This window comes from Oculina patagonica, chromosome 1 (assembly GCF_052425735.1).
Source record: "Oculina patagonica isolate OP01 chromosome 1, crgOcupat, whole genome shotgun sequence".
Taxonomy (NCBI): Eukaryota; Metazoa; Cnidaria; class Anthozoa; order Scleractinia; family Oculinidae; genus Oculina; species Oculina patagonica.
The window spans coordinates 42,832,073-42,857,877 of NC_135758.1; the positions used below are offsets into that span (position 1 = coordinate 42,832,073).

The window sequence follows — 25,805 nt, forward strand, 5'->3', positions numbered from 1 at the left end:
TAGGGTGTTAACTTTGAGTCCGCGATATGTAATAGTCACTTGCCTCAAACATACTGACGGCATTGAGGGAGAGGAGGGTGGGAAGTTAGACGTGAAGGGTGGAGGGTCGGTGGAGCAAAACGCCTATAGGAGATCATTGACCCCGCGACATGTAATGGTCGCTTGCCTTACCTATTGGGGACGGTGGAGGCAGGAAAGGGTGTGAAGCTGGACGCAGTCGCTCAAACGTCTAGGAGAGGGGAGGATGCGACCGTTTCGTATTCATGAGTTGGCTATTTGGAGTCTGATTGATCTTTGTACCAGTTGACCTGATTATAAACTGTGCGAGAGGTTTTCCGCTAAAGCTGGGTTATAGCTAAGTCGACGTGAAAATCTTAGCTCAGAAGGTGTGTTTATCTCCAATTTAGCACAATATAATTGTTCAATTAAGTCTAGAATTACGAAAGGATATTTATTTTGCAAAAATAAATGGGTTTATGTAGTTTGTTGCGTAATTCTTTCCCAGATTTCGGTTAGCGAGTTTCAGTCATCTGGGATATAATTTCATGGGCTCCTAGGTGAAGAAGGCGCGGTTACATCGCTCTTTTGCTCAGTGCCTATCAACCAATGAAGGAAATATTCCCTACCCTCCGCTCCCTCCTTTCTGTTTTTGTTACTCTGGGTAAGCGGGTTTCCCGACCCTCACCTTCGCTCATATTTGAGCTTTCTATCCTTGATGTAAAATTAAACGGCCACACCTGTGGCCAAAGTATGCCATATGGTAGTCTTGTATTTTTTATATTATTATCCCAGCAAACAGAGCTCCGCCAAAGAAACACGTTCACACTTTATGGATGTCGTTGTATTTAATCCAAGAGGAACCGGGTACATAAATACTAAAATTTAAACTATACAAACTCTCTTTGTTCCACGGATCGCTGATAAGAAATAATCGGAATTACCTGAAGATTACGAACCGACAAGATGAGATTGCATAGTGCACAAGTTTGCGAGGAGACATACACGTCAATTGAATTCGCGCTCTCTGTTTGGTTAGTAGTTTGTTGGGTGCTCACGTTAAGGCGCGTCGCACTGAAGTGTCCCCACAAGACAAACATTTACTTTGAAAAAAAAAACAGCACTTAGATAGTTATCGCGCTTTATTAACAAACATCCTGAAAACGTCATGATGATGCAAGTCTTTAAGTCTTTTCTTCTTAACCCTTAACTTATTTATTTAGCAAACCAACCGTGCACACTGTTTTTAAATGGATCTGTGATGACCAAAATTACTTTAAATTAAGCATTTTACGGTAGCGTTTGTGTGAACAATATATTATGAAAGCTCATAACGGTTTCCAGCACTTTCCAGCTCTTAAACTTTGATGGGTTAGTTCTACAAATCTTTATCAGTTGCTGCTACAATCATGATATCAAATAAATATTCATTCATTGCTGAACAAGTTGTGGTCATTGTTATGACGTCATTGGTTACCATAGCAACAGTTTAACCTGTTAAAAACACCCTTAATATTTCACTGTAGGTGCTTATTACTTAAAAACGAACCCGAAGACCCCCGTTTTTTATTTTTGAGTAATTATCAGCATGTTAAGATACAACTTTTTGCAAAGTTAAAAAAAAAATTATCCGGTGCCGTTTCAGAGCCACCTTATTTTGTAATGCCATTTATATCATTTTTCTCGTGGCCGGTTGTTGTAAGATAGCTGTTCGTTGGTAGGAATATTCGTTGGTATATAGATTACGTAATCATGCTACGAACTAAATTTTTAAGGAGTTTGACAGTTAGTTGTTGTCATTTTTGGGAAAATTAAAATTCTGAATGCCAAAATTACAAGATGACAAATCTAGAAATATAGTTTGTAGTCTACTAAGATTATAATAATGCAAAACATGAAAATTGCGAAAAAAGCTGTTGAGCATGGTTATAAAATTCAGTGATTAAAGAAAAAAATACGTCTAAACTGGCGAGAAACTAGATGTAGAACTGTAACTAAGCGCCTCGCTTTGCAACTACCATAATTAACTGATTACAGAACTACTGGGATTAAATTTACGAACAACAGGAAATCTTACCCGGGATGGATACAAACTTTTTAATCTTCACTCTAAACCAATACAAGTGTCTCCCATTTGTGGTACAGTTGGGATACAGTTCGTAATATTACTTATTGAGGGTTTTTAAAACTATAAGCAAACAAGGGTGAATAATGTTTTAAAAGGGTTAAAACTGTTTTCTAAGAAAACTTGCTGACTCATATCACTAACTAATTAAATCCCATAACTGAAAGAGCGCATTTCAACTGAGCATCATACGAAAGTCATTTCGCGATTCCTTTTGTTTTTCATTGCTAAGCTTTTTTATTGGTCAAACAATCTCGCGCCAGATTCTCAAATATAACCAATCAGAAATAAAAGCAAAACCAAATTGCGACTTTTCCCGCGTTTAGCGGGAAATATGAAAATATTTACTATTGTTCCCGTGATAACCCAGGATTATAGGCCAGATAAGCTCATTTGTAGAGGGACCCGTCTTTGTTTGTGGGTTGAGATTGATTCGGAACTGCACCAGAACCTCTTTGGTGTCTTCGAAAATGGGCTGGGTACAGAATGGCTCATCATGACATGCAGATCGAATTTCGACGCAGTAGAAATTACGAAATTCGCGAGGCTGGGAATTGAAGCGCAAGGCACTGTTCATCCGTGACCAGTCCTACAGCCAATCCACTTGTATTGAAAATCCCAACGCTTGTATAGACTGCGTACTGCAGCAGAACGTGATCGGCACCACACACCACAGCAAAGTCATCCTCTCCCGCTAATGAGATGCTCCTGTCTGTGTTTATATATACGGTATCCTCGTTGTCACCGAATCTATAGCAGCCTTGAAGGCACTTTCCTATGTTAACAACAATAGAAATAGGCTTGCCGACATAGTTTGGCTTACCATAATGGGATTTCACTGCTGACAACAACTTCTGCAAAGTTCCTTCGCCAACAATGTCTGCTTCTTTTTTTCCTACAGCTCTGTTGGTGGGTCGTTGTAGAGGGAAATCGTGGTTGGGTATGGGAACTTTTGGTGTTAAGTATCGAACAAGAATATTCATGTTTTGAAGGCAGATGTATTCAGTGATATCTTCAGTATTTGTCGGCGGAGCGTCGTCAGATCTCGAAACGGGAGAGTCTGGCAAAACCAGTCTGTATATTGTGCGAAAACTGTCACGGACAGATGAATTACCTTCCAAATGAAATACCGGCAGCTTGGGGATGCTGTCGATGTTTATTGCTAGTTCGGGGATGCAAGACTCAATGAATGCTTCGACTACGTCTTCAGAGACTTGCTTGTTAGCAGTCGTTATATGAACAAAGAGAGATCTGAATTTGGTCTGGCTGAAGGGTTTGCCAACTGCGTTGATGCTCAGATGGTTTCGGGTGTCGTACCAAGGAGTGTCAGCGACTACACAAGTTACTGGGACTGTAGGATTGGGAGGAAAAACATTATAATTATGATGATCCGTACGCTACTGACGGATTGTTTTAATTTAAATAGTCTGGGTTCATGTTGGGGTCCTTTGGATCGCAAGTCTCAAATGCAGCCAATCCATTTTCTATGTCAAATTTCTGCTGCAGCCCATTCATGATGTCCTTAAGAAACTTTACCCTTAACTCAGGCTTACTTACGTCGCACAGGCGGTCAAAATCGACATGAGATTGCAATCTTTCGTGGCATACTGCAAGAAGCAGCAAAAGTTTAAGCAACGAATACATCAGTAGCGTTTACCAGCGAGCGTCTACATAATAAAAGTTGCCGTCTCTTTATGCACGATGTAAAGCCCTATGCTATTGGCTATAATTGTCAGTCACAACTTCGGTCATTTGTTGCGTGCCTTTCCATGGAAACTTTTTACTTGATAAAAAAACGTTACAGTCAACTCTCGCCTTGCGGACACCCCGCTATCGCGGACGCTCGCTAAAAAGGACACAATCCTGATCCCTGGCGAAAGAGGTTTGACTGGGAATGACTCCCGCTATTACGGACTCTTGCTATAACGGACACTAAACGACGCCCCGAGCGTGTCCGCTATAACGAGAGTTGACTGTCTAGTACTCAGTCACGAAATGTCTTAAGGCTTTTTGGAACGAAAAAAGTAGGAGGCCAGGATTTTGTCGACAGACTAAGCAATTACCACCATGAGCCTAGGTAAAGCATGACTATTTCTAACGAAAATATTTTAAAATCGTCAGGAAAATACACAAGAAATGAAAAAAAAAAGAAAGGCTGGAAAATCCAGTGATTAAAAAAAACATTGCAGTAAAAAACATAATGGTGTATCTTTCATAAAGAAGACTAAAAGGAATTAAAAGCTAATGCGAGAATACATTTTTGTAAATTTTCTTATATCACTAATTGTTCTAGTACGCTAAGATAAAAAAGCTTTTAGCGAAAAATGGATTCCATATTGATCAGTAAGTGACAAATTGTTGTGCGAAACTGAGGTTCCCTACGCGACGCGTATTGTGCAAACATCACAAAACTGAGCCACCAAAGAAACAACTGGCGGAGCAAAATGCTTAGTGAAAATGCCTGTACCGACGTTTTTTTCAGTACTGTATTATTAAAGATAATCACATAACTTTAGTCTAGAGAAACTAGGTGCGCGCCGCTTACACTTTTCTGGCCGATATAGCATGATGATGAGTCTCGCGAACCTCATTATGATCTTCGTTCAATCGCGCCAAGAGAGGATCCTCTCTTAATCGCGCGTATTCGCACCCACAAAGTCCTAGGCTAGTACCCAGGCGTTCCCTTTCGCTTACCGATTTCACGCGAAATTTTGCGACGTCACTCGTCCGCGAGAGGAGGAGAACCCTAGGGACTTGCCACCTTTGACGTAGCGACTTACATTTTTTATAGGATGCTTGTCAAGTTAAGATATTTTATGTCTCACGAATTTTTGCACGAACAAATAAATTTTGCTTCATTTTCAATTCTTTTGATCAAGCAATCCTAACGGCTGATATCACCTACTAGTATTTTCCGCACATCAATGTCATTGTCATACTGAAAATCAATAACCCTCAATGAGCTTCAATAAAGAGAAGCGCTTTCTAGCTTAGTTTTTCACTCTCATCTCTACTGGCTGTTAACAAGTGAGTGAGTCTTCGAGAATAAAGCCAGTGATTCCACGATCCTTGTTTGTTTCTGGTTGCGAAGTCTGTCCCGTAACACTAATAATCTTTCTTGGTATTATTCCTTCAAAATTCAGTCAAGTCTCTATGTCAGTCGTAGTCGAAGAGGGAAGTTGAAAAATGCCCGCCAGTTGATTTCGCTAGCACTTATTACTAGTTCGCTCGCGCTAAAGATCCAAGGGAAAAAGACGGACAGCTCAGTCGGAATTATGGCATATTTTAATACGTGACGCAGGGTGCAGGTTTCATTATGCACATTTTGAACAATGATGAATCACAAATTTTGTTTCAAAAAATTATGAGTCAACGTTTTTAAATAGGAGCATAGCTATCTCTTTATCATTTCAACAATCATATTTCGGATATGTGCTTATATTATGTCATTTTCAACTTGCTGCCTTATGTGTTATAACGGTACGATCACAATAGAATGAGCCATCTGTCAAAGTTAGATATGTAGTACCCTAATAAACAATGCCACAAGAATGCCAAATTCCCATGAGCCACAGACGATAAACAGGCAAAAATGGCAACATTCATTTTTATTCTATTTAAATCAGTTTCTTGCAATTTCACATGTGATATATAACTATCTAATAATATCTTCAGAATATACCTCATTGTATACCATGCCATAGAAAATACAGCCAACCAGAATTTAGGAAAGCTGTTGTATATTCAACGGAATTCACTCAACCTTCCCATCGTGCGCTGCGATCTTATTCTCGACGAAATTTAGTAAGCGTATGTTCTATGGCATAGTATACAATAGTTACACAACACTTTCTTGTGGTATAATTATTCCACGAGCGCGCGTTGGATATGAGATAGTAGATTAAAAACGAGCATGCAATGGTATATTGCAATTTATATTCCTGAGTTTTGATTGGTTTACAGGCAATGGTATATGAGATCATATACCATTGACCACAAATATGGTAGCCGATACACGTCAACGAAAATAGCTGGGGAGCTCAAATATTGCAATTCTTTGGGCGTTTTTAATAAAACAATTATTTCCATTTGCGCTTATAGGATATAGAATCGTTATAGCCAACTCGTCGCTACTCGCCTCGTTGACTATCTACCATCTCATATCCAACGCACGCTCGTGGAATAATTGTTACGTATACCACTCGAAAGCGTTGCATAACCAGTATACAGTTAAATTGTATTACTTATTTTGAAAATGGCTACGAGAAGACTAACGAGTACAACACGCAAATAGACAAAAATAACATAGCGATATCAAAAAGCAACCAACATCCGAACAGACTCCCTACAAGTGAAATGCCCCTTTCCCTACCCCTTCATTGCCCCGCCAATCTGGAAACGACTTGTGCTGATTGCAACCAAGCGACAACTTGGTAACTGCCTGTCGCATCCCACCCACTCCTCCTCCCCTTCACCGTATGTTGCAATCTAGGTTAACTAGTTCTAAATTCATATTTTTAAACTGAAGGGAAATTTAAAGCACTTTCACAAAAACGTATACTAAAGCAATTATCTCATTTGTTTTGTTGGTCCTTAAGTATACGGTACCCTGTCACGCGATCGTGTCAATTATCACAAAATACGCTCCCAAAAAAATTGAGCACCGACATACGCAATATCTGCTGAGTACTGATAATCTATTCACAACAAAGCTATAACACGTTTAAAACTGTTTACAGCTAACTATTTTAACCTTTCCAAGTCTTTATGAGGTTTCATAGATTAAGTTTTAACGTTTTAATGTTGTTTTTATCATCCAATTCAAAATCCTTCTCTGGTGGAAAATTAATTAATCCTCTCGTTCAAACCAATTGTTAATTTGGGCTCAGAAGAAACTTCAGAAAAAAAGTTTTTCAATCAGGGTAAATTCAGTCTTAGCTGAGACGAGCACGACTAGACGAAACGTTGTGCAAATTCTTTGTTTTAGTCATTCATAAACGTTTCCTTTGAAATTTCTACTAATTACTGCAATCATGTACGAGGAATTTAGTCGGATTTTAATCTTCTTGGAATGAAGCTAAAAGACGGAGATTTGGTTGACAATTTTAACAGAAGTTCAAAATCTTTGTACGCACATCGCAGTTCAAATCATGATTAATAGAGGGAAATGGTTATGAAGCCCGGCAAAGTTCTTTGTTATAGGTTATTGTTCGCGATTTTGGGAGTTGACCCTGCACAAAACCTGACAAAATACAATAGGTGGTTACATGTGTCCATGCAACTAACCAATAAAAACATTTGGATTACCTAACCTATGCATAGTGTATGAGAGCAAAACAAAAGATGTGCACGATCATGGACCTTCGTCCAACCTAAATCTTGGCCTCTTTGTTTGCTTCTTTGATGTTTGCCTGGCTTCCTAACCATTTCCCTCTATTAACTATGTTTAAATGCACTCTACTGGCTTCCCAAACAAAGCACAAGCTACCATTGGCTTTGCAAAATGCGCACGAGACGGGCCGCTGCGTCTGCATCCACGAAATAAAAACAACAACAAAAAAATCAGTGGTTATATGATAAAATGCTCATTGACTGAGTTATATCGGGACGATCGGGAAAATATTTGGCTCGAGGTTGGGACGTACGTGCGTCCTGATCGAAAGCCAAATATTTTCCCGTCCGGCCATCCCACTCAGTCAATAAGTACATCATGAGTATCTTTGAGAACTTAAAGAACTGACCGATTTATGATATATGTTTCGTTATGTTACAAATTTCACGGTTCATTTCATAAAATTTTACGTTTATAAGAAAACCCAAAAGTAACTGGAACTAAAAGCTACAGCAAGCTGTATTTAAACATATGACATTTGTTTTGCGGACCGTAATTTGAGAGCAATACATGCAGTCCGTTTTGATGAAATAAAAAGAAATTGTCAACAAGTACAAGATTTATAGTGTTCTTCCTCTTTGAATTTTTTTTCTTTTGCATTTAACCGGTATTAGGATGAATTGTTCTTCATATGGTACAGGTGTCAGCTGCCCGAAATTAGCAGCCCCCACCCCCCCCCCTCCCCCCTTAATAACAGGTTTGCCCGTCCCCTTGCCAAAGGGACTTTTCTCTAGAGGGACCCTTTTAAAGAAGCTTTTAAAATAGGTTAATGTTTTTTAAAAGTACCAGGTTTGATGCACTTTTTTTTAAAATTACCATTTTTCCTATCGAGTGAAAGCTAACAGATTTCAATCAAAGACGGATATATAAGACTATCCCTAAATCAAACCATATAACAAAAAGCAATTTTAAACTAGTTATTTGTATTCTATATAACGATTCGACTGTGGATCGAGTATTTTACGAGAAAATAGTCAACGAGGCTGCGCCTTTTAACTACTACTAAATTAATAGAAAGCGAGTAGTCTAACTGCTTTAGCAGACTCTCTAAAGATTTACAGTCCAAAATACAATTAAAGACCAAAGTCAAGTATAATTTTCTCTTTCAATAGCAACGTGTGCGCCATGGTGTTCTATCAGCAATAGCTAGCAATATAAAACGATGGTAGAAAAAAACAGATTCACCGATTTCAGTAGAACACCATGCATGTCTACTAATGCTAAGGATATGATAACCAACATCTTTGAATCCTTTAAAATTACATCATACTGCCTTATTATATACATGTACCTTCGTATATATTCCTGTTCTAAGTAAACTACTTGTTGTTCTGGCACTGTTCCTCATTCAGGCTGGTGTTCCAGCACTGTTTGTAGCCGACTGGTTTTCTGTCTGGTCTTCTAAATCACCCTCTGTGTTCTTTTGTCTGAGGAGGAAAAACGTATGGTTTAAATTTTATCAAGAACCGAATTCCAGCTCAATGAGGCAAAGTGCAAGGAACTTCGAATAACTTTTAGTACAGCAAACAATTCCTTTGACCCCATTGTAATTAACGGTAGTGAAATCGAATGCGTTCCTAAGGCTACAATTCTAGGTATGCACATTACATGTGACCTTAAATGGAATTGTCATATCGAAGAAATCAGAAAGAAATCTAGGAAACGGATGTATTGTCTGTCGCAGCTCAAACGCTCTGGTCTCGGCACACGGGAGCTAATTCAATTTTATCGAACTTGTATTCGTCCTCTTACTGAATACGCTTGTCCAGTATTCCATGATAGTCTTCCAAAGTATCTTTCAGAAGAGTTAGAGAGGATCCAAAAGAGGGCAATGGGCATCATCTTTCCTTTCAAGCCCTACCAAGAAGCCTTGGCTCAGGCTGGTCTTGAAACTCTTTCTGCAAGAAGACAGTACCTAACGAACAAGCTTTTTTCAAAGATTGCAGAAGACAGGAATAACAAACTCCATAATTTACTCCCAGAGAGGAACACCTGTCATTACAATTTGAGGAAGAAACGAAAATTCAATGCTAATTTTAAGATACTTAACAATGCGCTCAAATTTTAAATATTTGACTTTTTATAGCTGTATATTTCATTTTGTATATATAAGTAATTTTAACCTTTTTAACCATTGTAATTTTTTTTGTAAAAACTATATTATCCAACCCTTGGGTTGCAATTTAGTTTTAATAAAGCATCTATCTATCGTATAAAAGCTGTCTTTTAAAATTATGGAGTTTACAAGAAAAAAACAGAAGCAAAGAAACAAAATAACGTGTAGAATTAAGTAATCGACCACCAAAAAAGTGAACGTGTAGAGCCATTAATCAGCATTAATCGATCGATGACTTTCGTGTCTATCTTTCGAGCTATTGCGTCGTACATGAAGGAGCATTCGTAAACTAAATCACAGGGACGGCGGAGCCGGGGGGGCTGGCTTTAGCCCCCCCCCACTTTTACAGAAAAATAAAAAATTAATAAGAGAAGAGTCTTTTAAGCCCCCCCCCCCCCCCCCACTTCAAGTCACTAGTCAGCACCCCCAGTTGAAAAAATGCTCCGCCGTCCATGAATCAGGTTTCACATAAGCTTCATCAACGATGGATCTATCTAGAAACCTGAGCGTTGGCTTAATCTACATGTTCTGATATATTTATTTATGGCTTACATGTAAATTATTCTGCAATGATACCCACGGAGCGATATAATAAACAAACCATTTTCATGCTACAGGTTAAAAAAAAAATAAAAATTAAACAAAAAATAAGCAACCCTGTCTCCTCTCAGATATGAACTCGCAACCTAGTGCTCTCCATCCAGATACCTACAGGGGTGTGCTAATCAGACTTCCTTAGTCACGAGAGACGAATATATCTTGTAAATAATAAAGATGGTAAATTTCAAGCTCGGTGATAAATAGTGAAAAAATTATTCAACATGACACGAGCGTGGGACAAAGAAAAAATCTGAGTCCCCGACGGGAATCGAACCCATGGCCTCCCAGATACCGGTTGGGCGCTCTAACCAACTGAGCTACAAGAGACTCGTTGTGAGCTGGGCCATTTACTAGGTTGATATATGACACGCGTCCTGCATACTGCTAGGATCAGCAATGTCGAAATCATCAAATATGTAGTAAATGGCCCAGCTTACAACGAGTCTGTAGCTGTTGCTTTTGTCAGTTCTAACAGTAGTTGCTGGTACTGGCCGCTATAGCTTACTTTAAAAAGGTGCGACAACATGGCCAAAAAAGCGCTAGCGCGAGAGCTTAAAAAAACTACCTGGGAAGACAAATGAATCAGACATAAAGCCGGGACTCGTTCACACTCAGTGTTTTTCAGTGTTTTGTCCGCCATATTTATTGTGTCCTCCCAAATGGTAAGCCATTTTTATCTTTTACCGTCAACTTTGTGGAATAAAATTCTTCCTCCTATTTTAATAAGACAGTATCTAGAGGTTTTTTCTTTTTTTTTAACAACAACAAAATGAAAAAATAGGCCAACATAAACAATGTTCAGAATAATAAAAACAATGATAAAAATAATGCTCTAATAAATTTAAAGCTAGAGGATATTTCGATTAGGATAGACGACATCTCGAAAAACGTAGGAGCAATTAAGATACCACTTACTTTCCCAATAGTTCCTCAAATTTTCTCTTTACTACTTGCACGCGGTCGGTACTTTTCTTAAGATCAGCGGCCCATTTGTTCAAATCTTTTATTTCTTTAGCCAGCTGCAACATTTCTTCTCGTGGCTATCTGATACCTTCTCAAGCTCGGTAGAAATTCCTTCTAAGATCCGATTGATCTCTTGTATTATCGGATCTGTGCATTCTTCTCCCTTCGTCATACTTTTTATTTCGTTTGCCAGGAATTCTTCCCAGGCGTCTATCTTCTTCTGGCTCATAATTGGGTTTCCGTAAATCGCATTGGATGCTGTTTTTGCAATTCCTGCCAAACCTCCACCTGCAGCTCCAGCTGCAACTCCAGCCCCGACCCTTGCGGCTGCGGCTGCTGCTCCGGCTCCTTCGGCAACCGCTAGTACAAAAAAAAATAAACGATCTATGTAACAATATATGGGAGGCGCAAGGGGCCTAATGATTAGCGCGCCGGACTCCGGAGCGGACGTTTCGGGTTCAAGCCCTGGCCGGGGTCACTGTGCTGTGTTAACTCTCGTAGTGCCTCTTTCCACCCCGGTGTATAAATGGGTACCGGCGATATAAAAATAGCGCCATATAAATAATTATTATTAAACAAGTACTTCCACACCAACCTTGTTTTTTTATCTCTTTTTTAGAGGGCTATATTTCTATCTCTTTTTTTTTTTTGGCCTCCTAATGCGGAAGAATGGCGCCATAAGTGGAACACGGACAACTTTCTCTTAAACAGACACCTTCGGGACCGGTCGAAACTTTGCGTCTAAGCATGAGCTATAGGATAAGTGGAGTTCGTCTATCTTACCACTGAAGTTGTCTTCTTTATTACTTTGTTTACTACTTTCGTTGTTCGAACGCAACACATGGGCAACCAGGTTTTTATTTAACTGAGAAGACCTGGATGCTAAACTAATTTGCATTTGGTGTTACGGCAAATAATAAAAACACTGGGTAGGAAAAACGTTTATCGTTGCTAGGAGATTTTGGTTTTTGGCCAATCACTAAACCGAACAAACAATGGGTATTATTTTTTTAATTTTGTGCTGAGCCGAAGACAGCAAGCACCCAACCCCAAGCTAAGATGAAAAAGGCGACACATGGACGAAAAAAGTTTGGCAACCGGAAATAAAGTTTGGTTATTTTGGAGGTGTTCGCAGCTCAACGGCAGAAAAAAAAGCAAATTTCGGATAGTTTTTCGGTCGTTGTTGTTATTTTTGAAGGCTTTCGCTTTGGAGTTAGCTAGAGTTGTCTTAAGTTGCCTTAATAAGCAACGAGTGACATTTTTACCGGTGCGGCAGGCACGGGAAAACACAGGCGTTGAACTCTATGCGTTTTTGTTTGTGTGGTCACAACTTACCATTATGACTAGTAATAATCAGAGATCAGGGGAGTGCGTTCGACCTATAGGTAAAATAGACCCAAGGTAAGCAGGCAGTGGCAAAAAAACCGACATGGTCGGCCTACTTGTAGTATGCCTTATGTCAAAGTTAGTTACTATGCTTCAGTACCGAACCAAACGCGAGGAGGATAAGTGTGAGAAAGATTGTGTGACGAGCCAAAAGAACATAGAATGAATGAAATATTATGTACACAAAAATAATTATTTATTTCACTTGACCTGTTATCGTTTGGCACTATCGTTTTCCACAAACTTCTGGAAATAGTTTTACTTCGATTCAAAATTCCACAGACATAATTCACACAGTAATCCAGTACACGCATATTACATTCACACAACGATTTCCTCGTCAAAACGTCTAGTGTTTCTAGGAATAACGATATATCACAAAATCAAAGAAATGATAAAACAATTTCGATCCGTATTATACCCACTCTCGATGCATTTAATTCTAACAATTTGCAGTTTTGTGCAACATATAATAATTGCAGGAAAATACGCTGGTTTACCTACGAACGAACTCCGTAAGAAAACTACGCATGGACTTACTCGATTTCCACTCTTTTTATGACGTTCGGTAGCTGAAGACAACTCTGCTACCTTGGATGATAACCTTCTAATGTTCTCCATGACATTTTTGACAAAATTACAATTTTGACAACACGTTTTTAACCCTTTTTTTCAAGCAAAATAATGTTTCTATGCTGCGTTTGGGACGCCATCTTGTTTTGCATGAAATCGAGGCCATCTGTGGCTACCAGTTTCCCGGCCGAGAATTGCCCCTGCAAAAATCAATCGGGGCGGCCAATCTGGCGTCCATACATCTGCGCGCGCAATAAGGCTCGATTTATTCCGCATAACAGTACACAGGCATACCAACTCAAAAGACACAGGACGCAGAAACAAAATTAGGCTTGCGCTCTCCTTCGTCGAACGCAAATATTCAAATATATTCAATTATTGTTGTTGTAAATATTTAAGTTTCGAAAAATCGGCTTTTACGGCTGAGTTTTTTGAAATGAAATAAATACGAAAAAATTCCGCATAGGGTGAGTTAGTTTTTAAGCAGAATTTAAGCTTGCAAGAGCATTTCTTTGTTTTAATGTTTTCGACTCGTATATATATACAATTATATATACACACTCAGTGATCTTGTGTTTCAGCAATTGATTGTTCCTATCTCGGCTAATGAGCATTATTCACTCCGTAGGGAGTGAATAATGCTTGATCCAACTGAAAAATGCGGCGTCTCGGCGACGCAAAACAAGAAACAAGAAGATGTGAACAGAAAAGGAAAAAAGTAGAATTTGCGAGCAGTAAAAGACGACACATATTTCGCAATGCAGCACAATGTCCACACCGAGACAGAATGCACCGCGTGCGCCCGCCCGACGGGGCCGATCGCAATGTACCCGATCCCCACAAATCAGGATCTGGCACAGTTCACCGCGACACGGCCCTTAGGTGACCGCCACTCTCTCTCAAGTGAACCAAAGTGATCGAATGGTAGTGAGGTGAGAGTGACGGAGGAAGATGGGAGTGGCGCGTGTACGCCCGGAGAGACAGATGAGAGGATCACGGGCTGAACGGTGAAAGGGAGAAACACCAAGCCCGGGCTCGGTGAATATATACCACTATTCACCGAGTTCAAAGAATAATTGTTAATTATTAACATGAGGCGTGCAACTTATTGTCATTGAAGAATCCAGTACTGTTTCTGGAATATAGCCGATACAACTATATTTTCTACTCACTACTTCTCTCAACATTAGAACGTCAGTTTATGAGAGTAAAATAAAGAAAAGTAGAACGAGCAGGCGAGCCTGTATTATTAAACCCATGTTCACTTCATCCCACTCCCTGTGTGACGGAATGGTCTCCTTTAGAGACCCCCCAGGTGGGCCACCTTTACCTTCCTTATAAGGAGATGGCCACCTTTGGATCTTACGAGCTTAACACGAACGAAGGGATTATCTTACTACCCATGGTATTATACACATAGTCCCAAATGCAGATTAACTTAGCTGTCCACATGTAGTTATACCTACCCCAGAGGAAATGGTGTTTGTTTCTGGAAGTGGGCATGGGCAATCTTAATGCAAATTGGATAAGCATCCAGGCCTTCTCAGTTAAATAAAAGCCTGGTTACCCATGTGTTGCGATCAAACAACGAAAGTAGTAAAAACGAAGTAAAGAAGACAACTTCAGTGGTAAGATAGACGAACTCCACTTATCCTATAGCTCATGGTCTAAGAGAGGTGTCCGCCTCATAGAGAGTTTAGTATTTTATTATTGTATATTTCTGATGAATATACCGTGTTTAAATAAAGTTACTACCTACCTACCTGCCTAGGTAACATGGTACCAATTATTCTGAGATAATAAGGCTAGACAATACAACAAACCTTTGCAAACTGCAGCAAGACTAAAATAATAAGAGGACCATATTCGATTGTTGAGGCAAAAATTGAGAGCTTAAAATAACTGCAATACTGAAAGTGTTAAATGATCACCGCAGTGAGTTTTCAATTTAAGCAATTTGGATAAAGAATTCTTCTTTTTTCAGGCTTCTTTCTTCAAATTGCTTAAATTGGAAATTCAGCGATGATCATTTTTCACTTTCATATACATCTGCAGTTCATATATGAATCATTTCATATAAATTACATCAAATTGTAATACTGTTAGACCCGGGCCAAACGTCGAACTTCACATGAGTCGAACCTAATGAAAATGAGCAAACCCTATTGTTTTTGGTCATTTGCATTAGGCTTAGTAGAAAACGACCACTTAGTGCCGATACACGTAAGCAGAGAAGCAATCTGTTAAAGCGTCAATGTTTTTGGTTAATAAGCTTGGTATACACGTATTCTTAGGGCGCTGACTAACTTTGCTTTAGGTCAATACGAAGTTTGGAAGTATTTTATCATATAAAACATGATAAAAAACAATTCTCAAATGTCCGTTAATGATTTCGAATTGTCCGTTGTCTGTAACGACATCACCCACCTGCACCTACACCCAGTGCTGGAAGCGCAGCTCCAACGGCTACTGCAGGTACAATTGCACCACCTGCCAGTGTGGCGCCCCAGAAGACTTTGCTGGTGATGAGGGTATGAAGAACTTCTTTTTCGTACGATTCTTTCGGTAATTCTGGTTTTTTAAGATGCGGAGCTTTATAACCTGACAAAGATTTGCTTAAACCTCTATACGAAGATTTAAGGTTATTTTTCCATTCTTCGTATTTAGTTTTTACTTTTCTCGTTTCGGAATCTGTAGCAACTCTGATACGGGAGTTCACAACGTCAAGGAATTTCTCGAGAGCCTCTTTCTCTGATTCACAATTCTTGACGATTTTCTCAAATTCCTCACCCAACGCCACAATGGCTTCTTCAGTAAAAGTGGCCTCCATTACTTGTCTTGTACTCCTGACATTCTGTCTAATCTCAGATAATGATTCATGGTCTGCCATTACAGAAGCTACTTCCTCTTCAAGACGATCTAGTTTTGCTTTTTGACTTTCCCTTCGAGTGACAATAATGTTTTGAAACTCGCCAAAGACCTTCTCAGAGTTAATTGTGACAGATTCTGCTCGGCCTTTAATGATTACGCCTTTTAATTGCTTTGCACTCTCTGCTAGGCGTTTCTCGAACTTTAGAAAACCCTTGTTTCCTTCAGTGCCATCTGTCTCCTAAAAAGGATGCAAAATTGTAAAAGCATTTTTTTTTTTTGCTGATATAATGGTAGCTACTGGTATTTAGTTTAATTTCTGACGGTGAATATAAGAATCGGACATTCTTATTGGTAAAGAAGTTTGGCTTATGACGATTTATTCACTGCGTTAGGCGATGAATATAGCACTTAAGGGAATGGTTACTAAAGCGCGCCTCCTTTGTAATCTGAAGGAACTTTAACATGGCGGAAAAGAAATTATACCAACTTTGTACATTCGAAACCCTTGGAATTATGAATAAATAATGGAACACAATGCACGGAGAAGCGTTACCGTTTCACAATGTGTTAAAAACTTCAAGTAAATAAAAGAGGTAGTACTCCTTTTTCCGGGGCTTCACGCTTTCGCTTCAACTTTTCTTCGCTCATTCCCCTCCCACCCCCCGAAGTTTCGACTTTCCTTTCGGCCCCACAAGCAGCCCCTGGAACTCCAAAGACGAGAATAAAGCAAATTAATAGTATATGTAGCACTTGAAGCATACTGTTGTCCATAAATGCACGCATTTACGAAAATTACAAAATGTCGTAAAAACCGCAAGAGAAGATAACATAAGGTCGAAGTGGGCCATCAACGAAACTGCGATTTTTACGAAATATGCGAAAATTGAAAAAATAACTAAAATTACAAAAATCGCGAAATTTTGTAAAAATCGCAAGAGAAGAAAACACAAGTGTCAAGGTGGGCCCTCAACGAAACTGTAATTTTTACGAAATCTGCGAAAATAACTAAAATTACAAAAATCGCGAAATTTTGTAAAAATCGCAAAGGAAGAAAACACAAGTGTTGAGGTGGGCCCTCAACGAAACTGCGATTTTTACGAAATCTGCAAAAATTGCAAAAATTACGAAAATCGCGAAATTCTGTAAAAAATCGCAATAGAAGAAAACACAAGTTTTGAGGTGGGCCCTCAAAGAAACTGCGATTTTTACGAAATCTGCAAAAATTGCAAAAATTACGAAAATCGCGAAATTTTGTAAAAATCGCAAAGGAAGAAAACACAAGTTTTGAGGTGGGCCCTCAACGAAACTGCGAATTTAACGAAATCTGCGAAAATTGCAAATAACGAAAATAAAAAACATCGCGAAATTTTGTAAAAATCGCAAGAGAAGAAAACACAAGTGTTGAGGTGGGCCCTCAACGAAACTGCGATTTTTACGAAATCTGCGAAAATTGCGAAAAATTTCGTTAAAATCACAAGAGAAGCATAAACGAGGTTCCATTGTGTAAACCATGAAATTTTGCAAAAATAATCGGAAAAGTATTAATAATGAGTCTGGATGAGGGCCCTGAGGCCCTAGATGAAACTGTGAATTTTAACATACACTTCACTTGTAAGACATAATATACTGAACCATCTCCATTCACATGAGACACTAAATAAGATGAGCAACAACAAAATATCATATGAGATCAAGTATATTAATAATTTCTTTTCAGTTGACTTTTCTTAGCAGGTCAGACATTCATTGAAGTCAAAGCTTACACAGATTTACAGGCTATAAAACACTCTTAAATCTGAAGTTTTAAAATATAAAAATGTTTAAAACAGATCTAAAAATATAAAAGGATACTCTTAATTTTCGATTGCCTTCTGCGGTCTTCTTCAGAGAATGATGGATTTTGCAAGATTCGCAGAATTTTAATAAGTTGCATTGACGTTATTGTTCGTTGCCCCCTGGGGAGCATGCGTAAACCCTTGGGAAGGGTTTTTTGTCGAAGAAACAATGTAAAGACTCCAGAAACAGTCTTTTGTTCTTGCTGCTTACACCTGTTTTAAGCATTTCGACGTAACTTGGATGTATGTCGTGGCCGATTTCTGCATGATGTTTAAACGCGGAGTTGATATTTCCGTTTGTTCCGGGCTTGTGTTCGGCCCCTCGCGATTTCCAGTTTCTTTTGCTTTCCCCAACGTATGCAAATGAGCATGTCCTGCAAGTCACTTTGTATACGATTCCTTTTAACTGCTCTTTATTCGGTCGATCCTTTGGCTTTTTGAAGATATTTCCTAACGTTCGTACTGGTTTAAACGCCGTCTTGATGTTTTCGCGGCTCAAAATCGGCCGAACGCGCTCCAACACTCCTTTCACATACAGGATGGGCGTGTTTGCCTCCGGAGTCTCCTGGGCTCTTGGTTGCGTGTTTTTTTGTTTGATTCGCCAGCTGACTTGATAAAGCTTTCGGGATAACCGTTAGCTTTTAAGTCATCAATAACGCGCTGTTTCACGTTTTTTCTTTGCGTAGTTGTCGATGGAATGCACTTAGCTCGGTCCATTAGAGTCTTGACGACAGCTCTCTTGCTTTGCGCTGGGCAGTGTGAATAGAAGTCTAAATACTTGCTCGTATGTGTGGCCCTGCGGTATACACCTACCTCGATCCTACCATCCTCATTAACGGTGTTGTTGGTGTCCAGGAAGGCTATGCTGTTCTTGCCCATAGTTGTTGTAGGCATCTCAACTGTAAACTGAATGTTGGCGTTTATCGAGTTTAACTGGCTGTGAAAAGCTTCAACACCGTCCCTATCTCTTAATGCACGCATTCGAATCATCGACAAAGCGGCGCCACCACTTTGGTTGAACGGGCAAGGTTTCTAACGCTTGTTCTTCAACTTCTTGCATTACAAGCTCTGCGATCACCGCACTGACTGGCGATCCCATGGCACATCCCGATACCTGGTGGTATTGGGTTTCCACGAATACAAAATAACTGTTGTGCAGCAAAAAGGAGAGTAGATCCAGGACCTGGCCTTTAATCAGCTGTGTATGACTTCTCCAATCGTCAGATCCCTCGAGTTTTCGCTGAACGATATCTATAGCCATATGCATGTCGATTGGTATGGAGGTGAATAGTGAAACCACGTCAAGCGATGCAACCAGCTCGTCATCAGCCACTTCCTTGTCACTTACAAAATCTTTTTCTTAGCTTAAATAAAGGTAATTTGTTATTTTAAGAAGGTTGTTCTTGATTTAAGGTGACTGTTTTTTATTTAAGAATTTACTAAGACAAAGGTCCTTAATTCGCGATTTGTTTTGAGGAATCTGTTCTTAAAATAAGATTTCTAGTTTAAGAGTGAAACCCTTACTGTTGAAAGGAAAATTCTGTAATGTCTATATAGCTGAAACAAAGATTAATTTCCACCGAATATTTCGAAATCAATTGTTATATTTAATGTCACGGAATGCAGCTAAGTAAATTTCATTGTTTACAATTACATTGCCAGGTATCCATATCCAGTTCTGCTAACTGAAGTTGTTCAAAAATATATAAGCTTAAAGGTCCACTTCTCACTGACTTCTACATTGTTGTTGCGACTGCATGGATGGAATTGCAAGCTGCAGATTGGCATGTATGATTCGTCAACCCAGGTCCACATTCCACGATGGATATACGAGGTTTTAAAAGTCTATGGCAATCCTCTATGCAACTAAACCCCAGTTACAACACGACGATACACCGAACTGAAGAAGTTATGGTCCAAGTATACCTGTATTTCACCGTCTGCATAACGTAGAGCAGAAGTAACTGCAGTTTCGTGGCCTTTAGCGTTTCTTCGGAAGCTTGATAATTGTACGGCGTCTTATAAATTCGAAATAAAGCAGCTTATACCCAGCCATGTTTTGAGCATCCAAAATGGCGGATGTGATATGATCTAGAAGAGCCTGAGAGCTAAAAGAGAATACGCTGGGCAGAAAAAGTGATGTCGCCTTGGTCACACAATCGGTCATGGTTTCAATACATGTACACGGAGATACGACGCAAATACACACATTTTGTGCGATCAAGAGCTTTTGATCTTGTAAGTTTCCCATTTGCATTCCATATGACACGAGAGAAGAACGAGTGAAACATACTGTTGATTGATTTAATGTTAATGGCTTTCAATGCATTCTTTATACAAAATAATGTCTAGTTTATCGATCTTTCAATCAGTTTGAATCTACGTTCGAGGTATTTTGTTGTTTTGGTGATAATGTTCTTCTGCTCGCGGAATTTACCAGTGTCATCTTCTTATCGAGTATTCACTTCCATACGTGTTTGTTTCCTTTAAATAAGACCCGCATTCGACTCGGATTTCACATTCAAACGATCGCGGCAGGGTGTTTGCGGCGCGATCATGCAGTTGACCTTCGCGGCGAAGTTTTTATACTGCATGTCTTGAGTCTTGCATCACTTGAGTCGCGGTAATAGCCTGCGTAGCAGGTCCACACGGGACTTGTAAAGTTTCGTTACGCTTCCTTTCTGCATAATAAACGCTTTCCATCTACGCGATCGCATATTTGTAAAGCGCGGCAACGAAGAGCGTGTAATTTCCCACAAGCGTTTATAGAACGAGGTATACATGGATGTATTGGTTGGCCACACGGGACTTGTAAAGTTACGTTGCGTTTCCTTTCATAACAAGCGCTTTCCATCTACGCGAATAAGTAAAACCCGCAGTTTCGCGAATTTTGTAACTCCGCAGAGCCGCTTTGCTGATCTGTTGTCATGAACATGACAAAGGGCGAAATATTTTGTAAAAACCGCAAAGCGCAGTAACGAAAAATCGTGAAAATCGTTAAATGGTCTCACTAATTTTCTTTCTGGCGGATCTTTGAGATGTGGCAGGGAGGAGCCGGTGCGATCGTAGCAGCCAACACATTCTGCACGAAACAAGGGCTTGTTTTGAGCTCGCCATCAATTACTCGCTGGGACATTCCATCAATATTTTTTTTCTCGCCAAAGTTTGGAATAATGTCAACCGCTATCATAGAGGTCTTTTCGGCTTTGTTCCTGCAATGCTGCATGTTGAGTTCGACCGTAAGATCTAACCGTTGAATCGGTGTTAAGTATGGACGATTTGCTATTATCGTGCCAAAAATTACAGTTTGAGATGTTTTTTTCAAACATAGATTTTTTTCGTTCTTATATTCTTACTGTCAATACGCCGCAAATTGAGATATTGGTGTAAGCTTGTTTCTATCAAATCTGCATCCAACACAATTCGTTTTACTGATCTCGAGGTTTTCTGTCTATCGTTGCCATGGCAATATATCATTGCCATGGTATACATGTATTGCCATTAATTCCGATTGAGGTGAATTTGTTACATACAGTCCAGAAAAAAATTAAACTGATTTCATCTATGCAAGCCAGCTTTTATTATGTTTTAGTTTTTTGTTTTGTAGTTTTTGATATTGACTTCTGAAAAATATACTGTTCTAAAACAATTTCTCCCCTGAGGCTCAATGAACATTATACACTTAATGAATGGTCCGGACCGAGGAAAACGGTTTACATTTTTTTGCCCAAGAGATTCGAGCGCAGCTTGAAAAGTACAAGCATTAAATGGCGGTGACTGGGTAGTGTTGTTTTATTGGCCAGCTTCGAGCTGCTTTGAGGTACGCGCATTGTTATTCCAAAGGAGCTCCAACCAAGGACCTTAAAATCTCGGACCAAACTAGAAAAGCCAAACGCCCGTTAACAATTTTTAGCGAATTTCTTGACTGTTAGCGGGTTAATAATATATTATCCTCACTACCTTATTAATGCTGTTTTGTAGGGTTGACATTGACAACATTGAAATGGGAGAGTTGACAAAATGAGCGGTGGTTACAAAACTGATAAGTTGAAATTAGCCAAGTGTCTACACTGCTCATGATTGAAGCATTCGCTCATAAAGGCCACTTAGGAGTGGCTTTTACAAAAACAGTACTGTGTGTAGAGGCAGAATGGTTCACTTTTGAAGCATCTGTAAATTGATCGTACAGAAAAAAAATGTGGAGCTAGCTCGTCTTCTGACAACGTAGAAAATTTCTCTTTGTTGTTACTATTGCTGGAAAGCTAAAAAGGAATGGAAAAACGTAGCAAACTTGCCTTATAAAATTCCGCCATTGTCGACTAACAATGCGAACAAGTTAACAGGGCTGACGCTATGCTTTGTGCTAATTGGCTAATATCCGCCACATGTTGTTTTTTCTTCTACTTGATTGGCTGAGACAAAACTGTCCAATTTTTCTTGAATTGGACAGTTTCTGCATTTTACCTGAAGGTCCTAATTGAAACTATCCAAATTTAATCCCAAATTGGACAGTTCTCAGAAATTAAGGAAAAATAGCTGCGCTGACAATATAGAATTTACTGACAACTATATAATTAGGACATAAATATGGCAACTTGGTATATAAACATCACTCTTCGACATTTTGATCCTGTTTGACAACATATTTACCATGTGCTTTTGGAAGAGACGGTCATGTTCACGGGGAATATTCAAACTTGAAATCGGGGCGTTTTAGGGTTGCTCGTTGACCGCTTGTCAAGGGGAACGAAGACCCTGGGTTAGAGGCAGAGGATGGTTTTGTCGTTCGTAACCGTTACACGCACCTTTTTACAAAACCTTCACAAATTTTTAACATTCTAATATCCCGGACTTTAAGTGATTTCACGCCGTCAAGCTTACTTTCCTGGATTTCAAATTAAAGGTGGCACGGCTAGCAATGCGATTATCGCCTCTCGTGGTGTGATTATAGCGTCATAAGCCGAGTTTCTCGACAAATCAGAATGCCCCGATTCTTATATTTAGCTGAAATTATACCTTTTTGCGTTAGTATTACATGCTGCGGCGATTATTACATTTTCTTTGTCTAGAAACAAAGGTTTGAATTTTGATGTCAGTACAGCGGCGCCAATGCCGACGGCGCGGCAGGCGACAATGATGAGTGAGCGAATGGACCTGGGTGAACCAGAAGCGCGAGACAGAGGAAGGGTAACTCGGAAATGGCCTATTGTAAACGGGCATGTTTATTGAATTTCTATTTTTTAAAACGATCTTGGTCCGGCTTCGCCAGAGACTGTTTCAGCTTTACTATGAAAAAGCTGAAAGTTGGTTTCAGAGAGACATTCTGTGTTGTAAAGGCTATGCTTCTTGCCATATTTTGATCGAGCGCTCTGTCTTTTAAGCTCGATGTTTAGAATTTTACTACCTCCTTTGCTCGTTGCGTTACGTTGGCACCACATGATTCAAATATAAATTTGAAATCTATCACGCGCAAGTCCTACTGACTGTTTGCGTTTTGTATATGCCACTATATAGTTTAGTTCAGGCAAGACCATCCACTATATATTTAGTTCAGGCAAAAACCATGGTCTTGCCTGAACTAAACTAATTTAACAACTCGGATTTTAGTTAAAAATCTGAGTTGTGTTTCTGGAAATTTAACAACTCGGATTTTTGCGGTAAAAATCCGAGTTGTACATTGAACGATGTTTACAGCTAAGATTTTTTAGTATAAATCCGAGTTGTACGCCTAGACAATTACACAATACGGATTTTTGTAACTGAAATTTGAGTTAAAATTTCAATCGAAAAAAAAAATTGCTCATGTCCTATATGGGCCACCGTACTTAATAGTTTTTCATTTGCTTTTTCATTTTGCTGTTAGAAAAATTTCGTTTTTGAGTTTTGTCGAACGTGAACTTGTTACATTAAAAACAAAGCGCATTTTCTTGTATCTGCGCGAGCAGGACGAATGTGTCGTAAAGAAACAATTCTGTGTGCAGTTTGCGCGCTAAAGCGACAACGAACCAAACTGTCGACGAGTAAATTAAAGAGACTATTCACGGAGATTCGTTTTTGTCTAAACTGTTCAAAATTAGTGGAAGGAACTTTACCCAAAAAAATTTTTTGAACATCTAAAGGATATATACCTAATTTGCGGAAGAAATCGCACGGCTAAAAATATCGATTTTTTTGAAGAGCGCGGAAACAATTTGAAAACGTTTGCCAACGTTTTCAAATTGCAATCCGTTCCACCGCGCCACCGCAGCCAATAATGCTAGTTAACAGTTTCAGTGCTCTCATATAGCATTTTAATAAAAACAGACTATTATTTCTAGGTTCATGAGACACAAATATAATTTTGGCGTTCAAAAATCTGGTAAAATCCGTGACATTGTCCCTTTAAAGGATATTTTCTATATGCATGAACTGTCAATCGTCGACAACAGTAGTGCGGCCACCGATCGAAGCGATCGATAACATAGTCGAAGTGATATGTCACGACTCTGTGCGTTCAAACTGAATAAAGGTTACAAGCACACGCAAATTCAAAATTGCCGCGAATTTTAAAACCGATCACAATGCACCATCTGATTTATTCGAACTGCCGGTAGCATCGCGCAATGAACGAGGAAACCGAAAATGGCGAAAAGTTTATGGACGTCCACCGGCGTTAACTTCATACAATCTTTGTGCGGAAAGTTCGATAGCGAAGAGTAATGATCTTTCCGCGCAAAGATTGGAGCAAGTTGAAGACTGTTTCCGGACGCCCGTGAACTTGTCGCCAGTTATATATTACTTCGCCGTTTAGTTGAAGGAAATACATCGGACTGTTTACGTCAACAAATGGAGGAACCATATGAAGAAGTAACGGATTGATCGGGTTTTCGAAGAGCTTTGAAAAGAGCTCCCGATCACTGACGTTTTCCATGTTGTTCATTGCGCGTGATCTGGTCGGCTATTCGAAAAAATCAGCTGGAACGTAACTGTAAGCTCAGTTTTAAAATTCGCGGCAATTATGAATCATTTTACACACGAGTGGCTTTTTTGAATGGGTATTGTTTTAGTCTTGGTGACCATTGTTATTCGGTCTTAGGCTTGAAACAATAGCCCACTTGCTCGAGATGCGTCATTTTCAAACGCAACTACAACTAGCAGTTTTCAAACCGAAAAGAACAGTGGTTCCCGTTGACCGATTTTTAATCTTTAAACATATTCTGGTAGAAAAAGGATACATTTTTCATTTGCCGTTCGTGGGTTGGCGAAAATCAGCAGAACTTTTTAGAAATTTCCTTTTGAAAACAGCCTCCATACAAAAATAGGCCAATTTTGCTGTATTTTCAAGTGCAAAAGAACAGTCATTACACTTGTTCAATTTTGTTTATTTGAGCCTTAAAATGTTGATATAGCATTCCTCTTCAAAAAGCCGCGCGTGGGTTAGTAGATTTTTGCTTCTTGAAACCAGAAAACCAAGTTTAATCAACGCTACTGGGCCAATTTTGACGCTTTCTTCTCTTATTGTGAGCGCTTCGCATTCAAATTTGCCGGTTCGCTGATAATGGATATTTAATAATGCCCATGCATTCTGCCCCATGGTAAAAACGTAAACTTTATTTCAGCATACCTGTTTAAGAAGATAAAAAGCGTTCTCTGGTAAAAATATTTTAAAAAATTATTAGCTTTTAAACAAACAATAATTTATACACTTTTAGCATTCCGTTTAACATTCTTTTACACATACTTTTAAACTTTTTAATTTATGCGATTCGCTAGTCATATTCAAATTTTTTAGGTCCATTTTATCACTTCATTTTTATCCGTCGAAGACAGCAGTCTGGCTGTCGAAAGCTAATAATTTTTTAAAATATTTTTACCAGAGAACGCTTTTTATCTTCTTATAATGAATCCTGGTATCGGATCTTCAATATTTTTATATACCTGTTTAAGTTTATTTTTTCAAATTTTTTT

The 25,805-nt window shown here is 39.1% G+C and overlaps 1 long non-coding RNA gene and 1 pseudogene across 3 annotated transcripts in view; one reads left to right on the forward strand and one right to left on the reverse strand.

The window, feature by feature from the left end:
* The window catches only part of LOC144632800 (uncharacterized), a 139,543-nt gene that overhangs the window by 59,095 nt on the left and 54,643 nt on the right, over positions 1–25,805 (forward strand). The window lies entirely within an intron of this gene.
* The window catches only part of LOC144631739 (uncharacterized), a 36,034-nt pseudogene continuing 15,942 nt past the window's right edge, over positions 5,714–25,805 (reverse strand). The window contains exons 6-8 of the transcript XR_013566794.1: positions 15,580–16,261; positions 11,146–11,553; positions 5,714–8,941 (exon numbers count right to left, since the gene is read on the reverse strand). The product of XR_013566794.1 is annotated as an uncharacterized LOC144631739 (transcript). The remainder of the gene's footprint in view (positions 8,942–11,145; positions 11,554–15,579; positions 16,262–25,805) is intronic.